This window comes from Eschrichtius robustus, chromosome 7 (assembly GCF_028021215.1).
Source record: "Eschrichtius robustus isolate mEscRob2 chromosome 7, mEscRob2.pri, whole genome shotgun sequence".
Lineage (NCBI taxonomy): Eukaryota > Metazoa > Chordata > Mammalia > Artiodactyla > Eschrichtiidae > Eschrichtius > Eschrichtius robustus.
The window spans coordinates 78,427,905-78,441,522 of NC_090830.1; the positions used below are offsets into that span (position 1 = coordinate 78,427,905).

Sequence of the window (13,618 nt, forward strand, 5' to 3'; positions counted from 1 at the left end):
AATTATACTCCAATAAAGATGCTTAAAAAAAAAAAAAGGGTATTTCTTAAAACCTCAATTTTAGGGCTTCCCTGGTGGCGCAGTGGTTGAGAATCTGCCTGCTAATGCAGGGGACACGGGCTCGCGCCCTGGTCTGGGAAGATCCCACATGCCGCGGAGCAACTGGGCCCGTGAGCCACAACTACTGAGCCTGCGCGTCTGGAGCCTGTGCTCCACAACAAGAGAGGCCACGATAGTGAGAGGCCCACGCACCGCGATGAAGAGTGGCCCCCACTTGCCGCAACTAGAGAAAGCCCTAGCAGAGAAACGAAGACCCAACATAGCAATCAATCAATCAATCAATAAATCTTTAAAAAAAAACAAAAAACAAAAAAACCTCAATTTTAAAAAAGTTCTGAATAGACATTTCTCCAAAGAAGATACACAAATGAATAATAAGCACATGAAAAGCTGCTCAACAATACAGCATGGAAAGAGGCAAGAGGAGTGACTTTACAGTGAAGAAACCTGACAGCCAGTGCCTCAGTCAGGTGATCAAGGTCAATATCAACAATGATAAATCATGTTGATAACATTTACCCTTGATATGATGTGATGCGAATGATACTATATATCTGGATCTTCCACCCAAAAACCCATAACCCCAGTCTAATCATGAGAAAAGTATCAGACAAATTCCAATGGAGGGGCATCCCACAAAATACTTGACCAATAGTCCAAACTGTCCAGGTCATCAAAAATAATCAAAGTTTGTGAAACCGTTATAACCAAAAGGAGCGGTGATAAGTAATGCAATGTGGAATTTTAGATGGGGACTTAAACAGAAAAAAAACTAAGCTGGGACGAAGTGACAGAGTAGCATTGACATATATACGCTACCAAATGTAAAATAGATAGCTAGTGGGAAGCAGCTGCATGGCACAGGGAGATCAGCTCGGTGCTTTGCAACCACCTAGAGGGGTGGGATAAAGAAGGTGTGAGGGAGATGCAAGAGGGAGGGGATATGGGGATATATGTATGCATATAGCTGATTCACTTTATTATACAGCAGAATCTAACACAACACTGTAAAGCAATTATACTTCAATAAAGATATTAAAAAAAAAACTGAAGACATCTTAACAAACTATGGGCTTTGGTTAATAATGTTTCAATATTGGTTTATTAATTGCAACAAATGTGCCACACTACTGTAAGATGTTACTAGTAGGGGAAACCGTGTATGGAGAGACACAATATGGGAACTCTCTACTATTGAAACGAAGCGGGACCCTGTGGGGCCCACCTGGGTATAAATCCTTTCCATGTCCCCTGCTTCCTGTTTGTAGGAAATAGGCTTTATTCAGCCACCTTGACTTTCTCTGAGTTCCAAAGGGCAGATTCAAACAGTTGCTTATCAGGGAAGGGAGGGAATGCAGAAACAAAGGAGGAGCAGTTAAGAAACAACAGTGCAGGGGCTTCGCTGGTGGCGCAGTGGTTGAGAATCTGCCTGCCAATGCAGGGGACACGGGTTTGAGCCCTGGTCTGGGAGGATCCCACATGCCACGGAGCAGCTGGGCCTGTGAGCCACAATTGCTGAGCCTGCGCGTCTGGAGCCTGTGCTCCACAAAAAGAGAGGCCACAACAGAGAGAGGCCGCGCACCGCGATGAAGAGTGGCCCCCACTCGCCGCAACTAGAGAAAACCCTCACACAGAAACGAAGACCCAACACAGCCAAAAATAAATTAATTAATTAATAAAGAAAAGAAAAAAGAAAATGCTCCTTATTTCACTTACAAAATTAATTAAAAAAAAAAAAAAAAAGAAACAACAGTTGAGGGACTTCCCTGGTGATCCAGTGGTTAAGAATCCACCTTCCGATGCATGGGATGCAGGTTCAATCCCTGGTCAGGGCCACAGCTAGAGAGAAGCCCGTGCGCTGCAATGAAAGATCCCGCATGCCGCAACTAAGACCCGATGCAGCCAAATAAATTTAAAAAATTTTTTAAAAAGAAAGAAACAGTGCAGCAATAAAAGCAGGGTCCTGGTTCTTCCTCAAGGAATATACATAACAATACCTTTGAGGGCTTCTGTAGGAACTAAGGTCCCCACCTAGGTGGAGGAGGGTAACTTCAGGCTGTGCACAAGATTCCTGGAACACCACCCTGTTACCTCACCACCAACCAATCAGAAGAAACCCTGCACACAGAAAATAAGGAAGACTCTGACCTCCTCCCCAAATGATTCTCCCTTAAAACACTTTCCTGGGGCTTCCCTGGTGGCACAGTGGTTAAGAATCCGCCTGCCAATGCAGGAGATAGAGGTTCGAGCCCTGGTCCAGGAAGATCCCACATGACGCGGAGCAACTAAGCCTGTGCGCCACAACTACTGAAGCCCACGCGCCTAAAGCCCGTGCTCTGCAACAAGAGAAGCCACCGCAATGAGAAGCCTGCGCACCGCAACAAAGAGTAGCCCCTGCTCGCTGCAACTAGAGAAAGCCCACGTGCAGCAACGAAGACCCAAACGCAGCCATAAATAAATAAATAAATAAATAAAACACTTTCATGGTTAAGCAGAATCGTCAGAGTTGGTTTTTAGGCACAGGTCTCCCATCTCCCCAGATTGCCAGCCTCCTGAATAAAGCAACCTTTCCTTTCCAACCAACATGTCTGTCAAGTATCAGCTTTTGAGCAGTGAGCAGCAGAATCTGAATTTGGTAACACTATTTGCTCAATTTTTCTATGAATCTAAAACTGTTGTAAAAAATAAAGCTGATAGCTTGTTAATAATTAATAATTAAAAAAACAAAGATAGGTTAAACAATGAAATGAAAATCAAAACCACCTCTTCACACCAAAATGGCTATAATAATAAGGGTTAACAAGAGTGGAAAGAAATCTGAATCTTCCTGCACTGCTGTTGGAAATGTAAAATGGTGCAGCCACTTTAGAAAACAGCCTGGTAGATCCTCAAAAGATTAAACATAGAGTTACCGTATGACCCAGCAATTCTATTCCTAGAGATAGATAGGTAGGTAGGTAGGTAGGTTAGGTAGGTAGGTGGGTAGGTAGATAGATATTCTCCAAGAGAAATTAAAACATATGTTCACTTAAAAACTTGTACATGGGGCTTCCCTGGTCGCGCAGTGGTTGAGAATCTGCCTGCCAGTGCAGGAGACACGGGTTCGAGCCCTGGTCTGGGAAGATCCCACATGCCGCGGAGCAACTAGGCCCGTGAGCCACCATTACTGAGCCTGCGCGTCTGGAGCCTGTGCTCCGCAACAAGAGAGGCCGCGATAATGAGAGGTCCGCGCACCACGATGAAGAGTGGCCCCCGCTTGCCACAACTAGAGAAAGCCCTCACACAGAAACGAAGACCCAGCACAGCCATAAATAAATAAATAGATAGATAGATAGATAGATAAAAAAAAAAAAAACTTGTACATGAATGTTCATAGCAGCATTATTCATAATAGCCAAAAAGTGGAAACAACCCAAATGTATATCAACTGATAAATGGATAAATAAAATGTGATATATTCATACCATAGAATAGTATTCTGTCATTATAAGAATGAAGTACTAATACATGCTACAACATGAATAAACCTTGAAAATATTATGCTAAGTGAAAAGGCCAGTCACAAGGACCACCTATTGTACGATTCCAATTATATGAAATATCCAGAATAGGCAAATTACAGAGATAGAAAGTAGATTAGTGGTTGCCTAGGACTGAGAGGAGGTGTGAAAGAAATAGAAAGTGACTGCTAATAGATATACCATTTCTTTTGGAGGTGATAAAAATATTCTAAAATTAATTGTGATGGTTGTTCAACTCTGTAAAGATATTAAAAACTACTGAATTGTAAAACTTTAAATGGATGAATTGTGTGGTATGTGAATTATATCTCAATAAAGCTGTTATTTTAAAAAATTACAGTTTTCCTCTTTGCAAAACAAGGACACTGTTCCACGTCTGTGGTTTAAATTAGGTTCCCATAAACAACAGCAGCTGCCACCTGGTAAAACTAGATGGCTTCAAATGCTTGGCAAACAACTTATGTGTGTATGAGATTTTGAATAGCTGTTTTTAAAGAATACATAAGCAAGAAAATCAGGCTGTCAGGGCATTCTTACTGTCTGACATTGTTATTTAATTCAGGACAGAATGCAATCACCATTTCTCTAATCAAGAAGCCAACAGTATTACTACTGATTACATGTATGTCCAAAGTGAATGGACACAGATAATTCACTGTGACAAAAATAAGGCTGAAAATGCCACCGACATGTCACAGCAGCAGAAGTCAGAGTACAAGTGTTATGTTTGGGTGGAAAGACAGAACAGATGAACAAGGCAGCCTGAAACGATACTTGCTGGGCACACCCTTTGCTAAACAATTATAAACATTCCCCTACATGTCTGTAGAAATCCTTCCTGTTGCTTTTTGGGCAAATTTCCCCAGAGTACTCTCAGAAGCTGACTTAAAACCATCTGTTTGAAAAACAATCTGACTGTGCTCAAGGTGCAAAGAAAGCAGAGAACTAATGAACCTTTGGTGAGTGAAAAGGGGGACAGAAGGATAGGGGAAAAAGATGGGCAAGTATTTACCTTCATTAAAGAGACTTAAACACCACTCCCGAGTTGGTGATCTGAACTGGGAACAGGGGAAAAGGGAGACATGACAGCATAGTATTAATGGTTTGGGAAAGGAAGTGGTCCTTTGTGCCACTTTATTTTCTTTCCTTAAACAAAGAATTTAAATGTCCTGTTCACAGAGAGAAAAAATAGATGACCAATAAAGATAGGGAAAATGTCCTATCTCATTCATATTAAAGAAATGCAAAAGAAAAGTACTATCACCTTTTGTATCTCAGAATGCCAAGTAATTAAAAGTTTGGTGAAACCAGAGCAGGTGAGGGTGAGGAGAGGGGTAAATTCTCATTCACTCCTGGTAGAAATAAAATTAATTTGGTGGTATTTCTCAATTTAAAATGCTTATACCCTTTGTTTCAGCAATTCAACTTCTGGAAATTTACCCTGCAGTTTGCAAAGATAATGTAGAAAGATATTACAGTTGCACTGTTTGTAATAAGTAAAAACTAAATGACTGTCAACAGGAGATTGGTTAAATTACGGTAAGTCTCATTTGGGAATATTTACAGATGAAATAATATGTAAGGAATTTACTTCAAAATAATTATGGGTTGACTAAGGAGGAGTGGGGGAAGGATAGATGAAACACAACTGACCGTGTATTTAATAGTTTCATGAAGCTGGTGATGGGTACAGGTGAGTTCAACACACTCTTCTCCTTACTTTTGTATATGTTTGAAATTTTCCATAATAAAAACATACAAATGTATTAAACAACCTCACTGAAGGGGGTAGTGGATAAAGGTACTGACCTAAGCAACTATGGAAATGACTGGAGTTTGTAAGACTAATGGCAAAGAAACTGAACGTTACCACTGCCATTCTAGCTAGTACAGATGCTTCCCACAGGTATACAAGTTAACAATTCTGAAAAACACTATACATGTATACTGGAATTGAACAATTAAGTAAATGAATGGGAGATGGTGGAAGGTTTCTCACGTTTGGAATGGGAAGTTACAGATAAGACGGAAGAAAAGGCTAAAATTATCCATGTGGTAACAGATTAGAGTTGGAATATAAACTTGTTTAGCTTAATAAAGATACAGATGGGGGACTTCCCTGGCAGTCCAGTGGTTAAGACTCTGCGCTTCCAATGCAGGGGGCGTGGGTTCGATCCCTGGTCAGCGAACTAAGATCCCACATGCCGCACGGCGCGGCCAAAAAATAAAAGATTTTTTTAAAATAAATAAATAAAGATAAAGATGGTTACATCTAGAAATATTTACAGATGTGTATATGTATACACGCATATATTTACTTGCTCTGTCAGCTGAGAATGCTTAGAATCAATGACACACCAGTTGCAACAAGCACACCTAGACCTGACATCTTAGTTTCAAATACTATTCTCCAATAAAAGAATCCAAGGTTCCTTGGAGAAATGGCTGATTCTAGGCCTGGGACAGGAAATACATTAGATGAGCCTGGAGCATCTTATAATGTCAAAAAGTAAGGAAATGCTAAAAACAAAACACAACAAATATCCTAAATTGATAGAGGTATACCAAAGGGACACAGAAGACAACCAAAGGAGTGCCCAATGGCCAAATCTAAAACAATTTGAGAAGAAAAAGAATGTAATATTGGATTATAGGCTAAAGAATAAGATAAATATCTATGAGTCCATACCAATACAAAGAAATGTATTCCTGGGGAATTCCCTGGTGGTCCAGTGGTTAGGACTCCACGCTTTCACTGCAGGGATCATGGGTTCAATCCCTGGTCAGGGAACTAAGATCTCGCATGCTACATGGTGCAGCAAAAAAAAAAAGTTTTTTATTGATGTATAGTTGACTTATAATGTTGTGTTAGCTTCTGGTGTACAGCAAAGTGATTCCATTTTTTATATATACATATATATATACTTTTTCATATTCTTTTCCATTATGGTTTATCCCAGGATATTGAATATAGTTCCCTGTGCTACACAGTAGGACCTTGTTTATCCATTCTAAATGTAATAGTTTGCATCTACCAACCCCAAACTCCCAGTCCATCCCTCTCCCTCCCGCTTCCCTTTGGCAACCATAAGTCTGTCCTCTATGAGTCTATTTCTGTTTTATAGATAGGTTCATTTTGCCATATTTTAGATTCCACATATAAGTGATATCATATGGTATTTGTCTTTCTCTTTCTGACTTCACTTAGTATGATAACCTCTAGTTCCATCCATGTTGCTGCAAATGGCATTATTTCGTTCTTTTTATGGCTGAGTAGTATTCCATTGTGTATATGTACCACATCTTCTTTATCCATTCAACTGTCAATGGACATTTCAGTTGTTTCCATGTCCTGGCTATTGTGAATAGTGCTGCTATGAACATAGGGTAGCATGTAACTTTTTGGATTATAGCTTTCTCTGGATATATGCCCAGGAGTGGGATTGCTGGATCATATGGTAATTCTATTTTTAGTTTTCTGAGGAGCCTCCATACTGTTTTCCATAGTGGCTGCACCAACTTACATTCTTACCAACAATGTAGGAGGGTTCCTTTTTCTCCACACCCTCTCTAGCATTTGTTAGTTGTAGACTTTTTAAGGATGGCCAGTGTGAGGTGGTACCTCATTGTAGTTTTGAATTGCATTTCTCTAATAATTAGTGATGTTGAGCATCTTTTCATGTGCCTACTGGCCATCTATATGTCTTCTTTGGAGAAATGTCTATTAAGGTCTTCTGCCCATTTTTCAATTGGGTTATTTGGTTTTTTTGTTGTTGAGTTGTAGGAGCTCTTTGTATACTGTGGAAATTAAGCCCTTGTCTGTTGTGTCATTTATAAATATTTTCCCCCATTTTGTAGGTTGTTTTTTCGTAAAAAAAAATAAAATTTTTTAACAAAAAATTAAAAAAATAAAATTGGCAACTGCCTAGAAAACAAACTTAGGGGAAAGGAGTAGGGGAGGGATAAATTAGGAGCTTGGGATTAATAGCTACATGCCACGATATATAAAATAGATAAACAACAGGGTCCTACTGTATAGCACAGGGAACTATATTCAATATCTTGTAATAATCTATAATGGAAAAGAATCTGAAAAAGAAAAAATATATAGATATATATAAAGCTGAATCATTTTGCTATATAACAGAAACTAACACAACATTGTAAATCAACTATACTTCAATAAAAATTAATTAATTAAAATGGCCAGGGCTTCTCTGGTGGCTCAGCGGTTAAGAATCCGCCTGCCAATGCAGGGGACACAGGTTCGAGCCCTGGTCCGAGAAGATCCCGCATGCCGTGGAGCAACTAAGCCCGTGCGCCACAACTACTGAGCCTGCACTCTAGAACCCGCGAGCCACAACTACTGAAGCCTGCACACCTAGATGCTCTGCAACAAGAGAAGCCACAGCAATGAGAAGCCCGTGCACTGCAAGGAAGAGTAGCCCCCGCTCACCGCAACTAGAGAAAGCCCGTGCGCAGCAATGAAGACCCAGCGCAGCCAAAAATAAAATAAAATAAATAATTTTTTTAAAAAATGGCCAACTGCCAATAAAGTCAATATTTGTCTACCTAAAAAAAGTATATTAAATTAAGATAATAGGGACTTCCCTGGTGGCGCAGTGGTTAAGAATCTGCCTGCCAATGCAGGGAACAAGGGTTTGATCCCTGGTCCAGGAAGATCCCACATGCCTCGGAGCAACTAAGCCCGTGCGCCACAACTACTGAGCCCACGCGCCACAACTACTGAGCCCACACACCACAACTACTGAAGCCCACACACCTACAGCCTGTGCGCCACAACAAGAGAAGCTACCGCAGTGAGAAGCCTATGCACCGCAACTAGAGAAAGCCCACACACAGCAATGAAGACCCAACGCAGCCAAAAAATAAACTTCTAAAAAAAGAAAAAAAAAATTTTTAATTAATATAATAAAATAAAATTAACAACTGCCACCCTATCTCCTTACCCTGCTTTAGTTTTTTAAATTGTACTTATCACTACCAGACATTACTCATTATCTACCTTCCCCATTAGAATGTAAGCTCCATAAGGCAAGGGCTTTGTTTATCTTATTTGCTACTGTATCTCCAGAATCTAGTATACTATGTGGACACAGAGTGGGCATGCCATAAATAACTTGCTGAATGAATAAATTACTAGGATGTTAGGTGAAAAGAGCAGATTATAACAGTATTTTCAAAAATATTTCATTTTTATAAAATCAAGCAAAATGGAAAACAAAAGCTACTATACACACACAGAGTCAATCCTCATTACATGGATTCCTCATATGCCAATTTTCCTATTCACTAAAATTATTTGTAACCTCAAAATCAATATTTGCAACACTTCTGTGATCACTCATGGACATGTGAATGCACAGAATGGTGAAAATTTTGAGTTGCCTGAGGTGCACATTCCCAACTGAGGTCAAAGCCTGAAGGCAATACTCAGCCTTCTGTTTCAGCTCTCATACTACAAGCTAGTGTCCTTTTAGTGGTTTATTTAGTACAACATTTTTCACACTTTTGTGCTTTTGGTAGGTGATTTCACTGTTTAAAATAACTCCCAAGTGTAGTACTGAAGTCTATCGTTTCTAAGTGCAAGAAGGCTGTGATGTGCCTTCTGGAGAAAATACATGTGTTAGATAAGGTTCATTCAGGCATAAGTCACAGTGCTATTCACCATGAGTTCAATGTTAGTGAATCAATAATATATATTAAATAATGTGTCTTTAAACAAAAACACACATAAAACAAGGTTACATGTTGATTAGTTAACAAAAATGGGACCAGAGACTCATAGGAACCTAATCCTGTATTTCCCCTAGGAGCAATGATTCAGTATTCATTAATTCAGCGTTTGCTGTGATGCTATAGAACATATTAGCACAAATAATAAATCTGTGTATGTATTTGTATATATAAAATTAAATTAAAAGGTCAGAGAGATTATATACCATTATACCATGATGTTAATATAGTTATTGTTAATATAATCTTTGGGTGGGAAGATTATAAGGTATTCTTATTTTTTCCTTATTTGTATTTTCTATTTTTTCTTTTACAATGAAAATATTTTTTGTTAGAAGAAAAAAACTGAGTTGCTGCTAATATTTTAAAATAAGAATTATAGTAGTAAACATTCTATGGTAGCCAAAGGAATATAAAAACAGGATAAGAACAGTGATTTTAAATAATTAAAGTGTAAATTTATAGCTCTCTGCTTAACTTTTTAATCTGGATCTTCTAAATGAAACCTCATATGTGCAAATACACATGTAAGCCTATACACTTCTCCCTGATTAGTGATTAACAGACTACTCAAATACTAACAGTTTGAAACTCACTCATTTATAATTATAGAATTTTAGAGTAGAAATAATCTTTGAAGAACTTAAAGTTTCTAACCTAATGCAAGAAAATTTTTTGTAATCTTTTTTACAAGAGGTCACCCAGGCCCCTAACAGACTATGTTCAAGAACAGAAATCACATTATCTTATAAGGCCATACATCTTAATTTCCACCCAGTGCTCTTAGTTCAATCTCTGATCAAAAACAGAGGAGATCTACTATTTCCTCTTTACGTATGCCTTCAAATATGTAAGACAAAACTCATGTGTTCCTTTAGTCGCCTCTTTCCAGGCTAAATACTCTAGTACAACCAAGACTCAGAGCAGTACACAACTTTATTCATCCCCTCATGTAATCCCCACTCTTTTGAGTATGTGCTGGATCTGGTGACTTGCTTCTAATGAACAAAATATAGCAAACGTGATGGGATGTCATTTGCAAGATTAGATTATAGACTCTGGCTTCCATCTTCTTCACTGTCATGGAAGCCAGCTGCCATGTTGTACAGAGAGTCCCACAAGGCAAGGGATTGAAGGATGCCTCAGCCAACAAGCTAGAAAGGAACTAAGGTCCTCAGTCAATTAACCTGTGAGAAGTGGAATCATGCCACATGAGAGGCAGAACTTGGAAGCTGATCCTCCCCCAGTTGAGTCCTCAGATGAAATCAAAGCTCCTGTTAAAAACTTGATTACAGGGACTTCCCTGGTGGTGCAGTGGTTAAGAATCCACCTGCCAATGCAGGGGACACAGGTTCGATCCCTGGTCCCGGAAGATCCCACATGCCACGGAGCAACTAAGCCCATGCACCACAACTACTAAGCCTGCGCTCTAGAGACCGCAAGCCACAACTACTGAGCCTGCGCTCTAGAGACCACAAGCCACAACTACTGAGCCTGCGTGCCACAACTACTGAAGCCCGCATGCCTAGACCCCATGCTCTGCAACGAGAAGCCACCACAATGAGAAGCCAGCCCACCACAACAAAGAGTAGACGCTGCTCTCCGCAACTAGAGAAAGCCCGCACACAGCAATGAAGACCCAACGCAGCCAAATAAATAAATAAATAACTTGATTACAGCCTATGAGAGACACACTCTGATTCCTAACTCACAGAAACACAGATAACAAATATTTGTTGCTTTAAGTTGCAAAATTTTGAGGTAATTTGTTATGTAGCAATAGATAAATAATACACTAGTAATTTCACTTCTCATCATAGCCTAGAAAAATTCTCACACATGTATCTTCCTTAATTAGAGGAAAACTGAAAACAAGTTAAATGTTCATCAAAGGGGAATGAATAAATACAATGTGATACAGTCTTAAGATTTAATGCTATGTATCATTTTAAAAATGGAATATACAAGGTAGATCTCTAAGGGGGAAAAAAAGGACTGATAACTTACCTACTGGATTTGAATGAATGGAGCAGAGTTTTAGGTCCTAGCTAAGAGTCTGGGAATGATTTAATAGTGATTAGAACTTTAAAAACCGAGCAAATGAAAAAAGCAAGGCAATTATGCCGAAGGAAAATGAAAAGTTGTAAAAGAAAAGAATTATCGGGAAAGGGCGGGCCGCAGTGACCCAGGAAGCGGCGGCAAGGGGGTGGGCTCTTGAGCAGGAGTCCATGTGGGCGCCTGCCGGCAGGGAGCAGCACCGGGTCGCCATAGCGCAGCTGCAACAGCTCCTGGTGCAGGAGGCGGTGGACTCCATGGTGAAGAGTCTGGAGAGAGAGAACATCTGGGAAAGATGCAGGGCCTCATGTTCCGCTGCAGCGCCGGCTGTTGTGAGGACAGCCAGGCGTCCATGCAGCAAGTGCACTAGTGCATTGCGTGCTGCCATGCACCTCTGGCTCAAGCCCAGGCCCTGGTGACCAGCGAGTTGGAGAAGTTCCAGGACGGCCTGGCCCGGTGCACTATGCACTGCAACGACAAACCCAAAGATTCAATAGATGCAGGGAGTAAAGAGCTTCAGGTGAAGCGGCAGCTAGAGAGTTGCGTGACCAAGTGTGTGGATGACCACATGAACCTCATCCCAACCATGACCAAGAAGATGAAGGAGTCTCTCTCATCCATTGGGAAATAGATGTCTGCTATTGGCCATTGGGGCTGAAGGCAGGAATCTGTTTAAAAAGAGGAATGGGGATTTGGGTTTTCTAAGGAAAGTTTATGAATGAGGAAATTAAGGATGGCCGCAAGTTTAAGGCCTAGGTCACTTGCCTCTGGACACTGGTTCCTTCGTGTTTGAATCCTAGAAAGTGAAAAAAACTGGTGCTAAAATTTGGGTCAGAGATAGCACAGGAGAGATTCTGTGAGCCTGAATTTCATGTGGCAAGTGCTTATCCCGGCAATAAGGAGTCTCCCTTGTACCAAACCAGAGCCCTCCAAGGTACCAGATTCTCTTAGTACACAGATACCAACAGGCTGGCAGGTTCATCTGACCTGCTTATGATCTGGTGGAGTGTGAGGAGAGGTGTTTCTATTTGTTGCCAACCTCCTGTTTACCAGAAGGATCACTACAACATTTTCCACAAACTGGAAATAAAACAAAATCCATGAGGTCACTAATTTAGAAGGGGAAAGGGGGCTTCTGGGGATCTGTTTTGCTTGGTTTTGTTTTATATACAAGGGCATGAAGTTACTTTAAGATGTAGAGTTGGGGGAGGTAGTTTGGATAAAAACTTTGAAAGGGTCCTTGCAGATATTCATTTCTGGCCGTCAAAATGTGGATGGACATTTCTTAAAATTCTCACACATGACATCTTTCAGCCTGGAGACCCTGCAAAAATATAAGAAGCGCTATCACACTGGTAGGGGAAGCAAACCTTCCCTCTAACTGGCAGCCATGATGAGCCCTGAGGCTGTCTGCAGCAGAGCCAGCCGAGTCACAAGACAATCTTGCAGTGACACTCACCCTTGAAGGGAAAGGGGATTTTGATTGTGCTATATGCTAGTATTCAGGAATGAACAGCGAAAGACGAATTGTTAGCTGCTTAATTAAGAGAGTTATGAAGTACTGGCTTTGGAAAAATCTGGTTTTCATAAAACAAAATAGAATGAAAGCCTAAACCCAGTATTGCTTACTTTGCCCCCTGTAATAACAGAGCTCTGTTGAAACAATCCCTTGGCAACATGAAGGTCAAAGGAGAAAAAGTAAGCAACTCAGGGGCAAGCTGTGACTCCTTTAGAGCAAAAAATGGGACAGCCACCCCGCCCCCGTTACCAAATACCACTTTTGCGACATGGGTCGTTCTTGCCCCAGTTCTGGCACCTTATCGTTTTATTAAGGACCTTGTTGTTGTGTTTTTACCAACTTATTACTTGATAATATAGCCTGTCTGTTTGCTGTCTCAAGATGGTGATGTATTTTCCTAGTGGTTTGGTTTTAAAAATAAATAAGACGTAATTTTTCAAAACAAAACAAAAAAGAATTATCATCATTGTACATGATGTAGCTCAGGTTCAATATTTATATAATATAAATAATAAATAACGACTTTACACCCCAAATCACATAACTATGTTGAAAATATACCAGAGAACACATATATGTATTTAAAAGGGCCAACACTTCATATTCTTTATATTGAACACTTTATATACATTTAACAGTTTTTAAAAGCAATTGATATGATTATACTATTAGAAATATTTAAGACACTTGATTATGGTTGCCTCTG

At 40.1% G+C, this 13,618-nt stretch overlaps 1 protein-coding gene and 1 pseudogene across 8 annotated transcripts in view; one reads left to right on the plus strand and one right to left on the minus strand.

Annotated features, from left to right (window-relative positions):
• Window positions 1–13,618, minus strand: part of USP54 (ubiquitin specific peptidase 54) — a 147,015-nt gene that overhangs the window by 101,380 nt on the left and 32,017 nt on the right. The window lies entirely within an intron of this gene.
• Window positions 11,701–12,024, plus strand: LOC137767627 (protein FAM136A pseudogene; annotated as a pseudogene).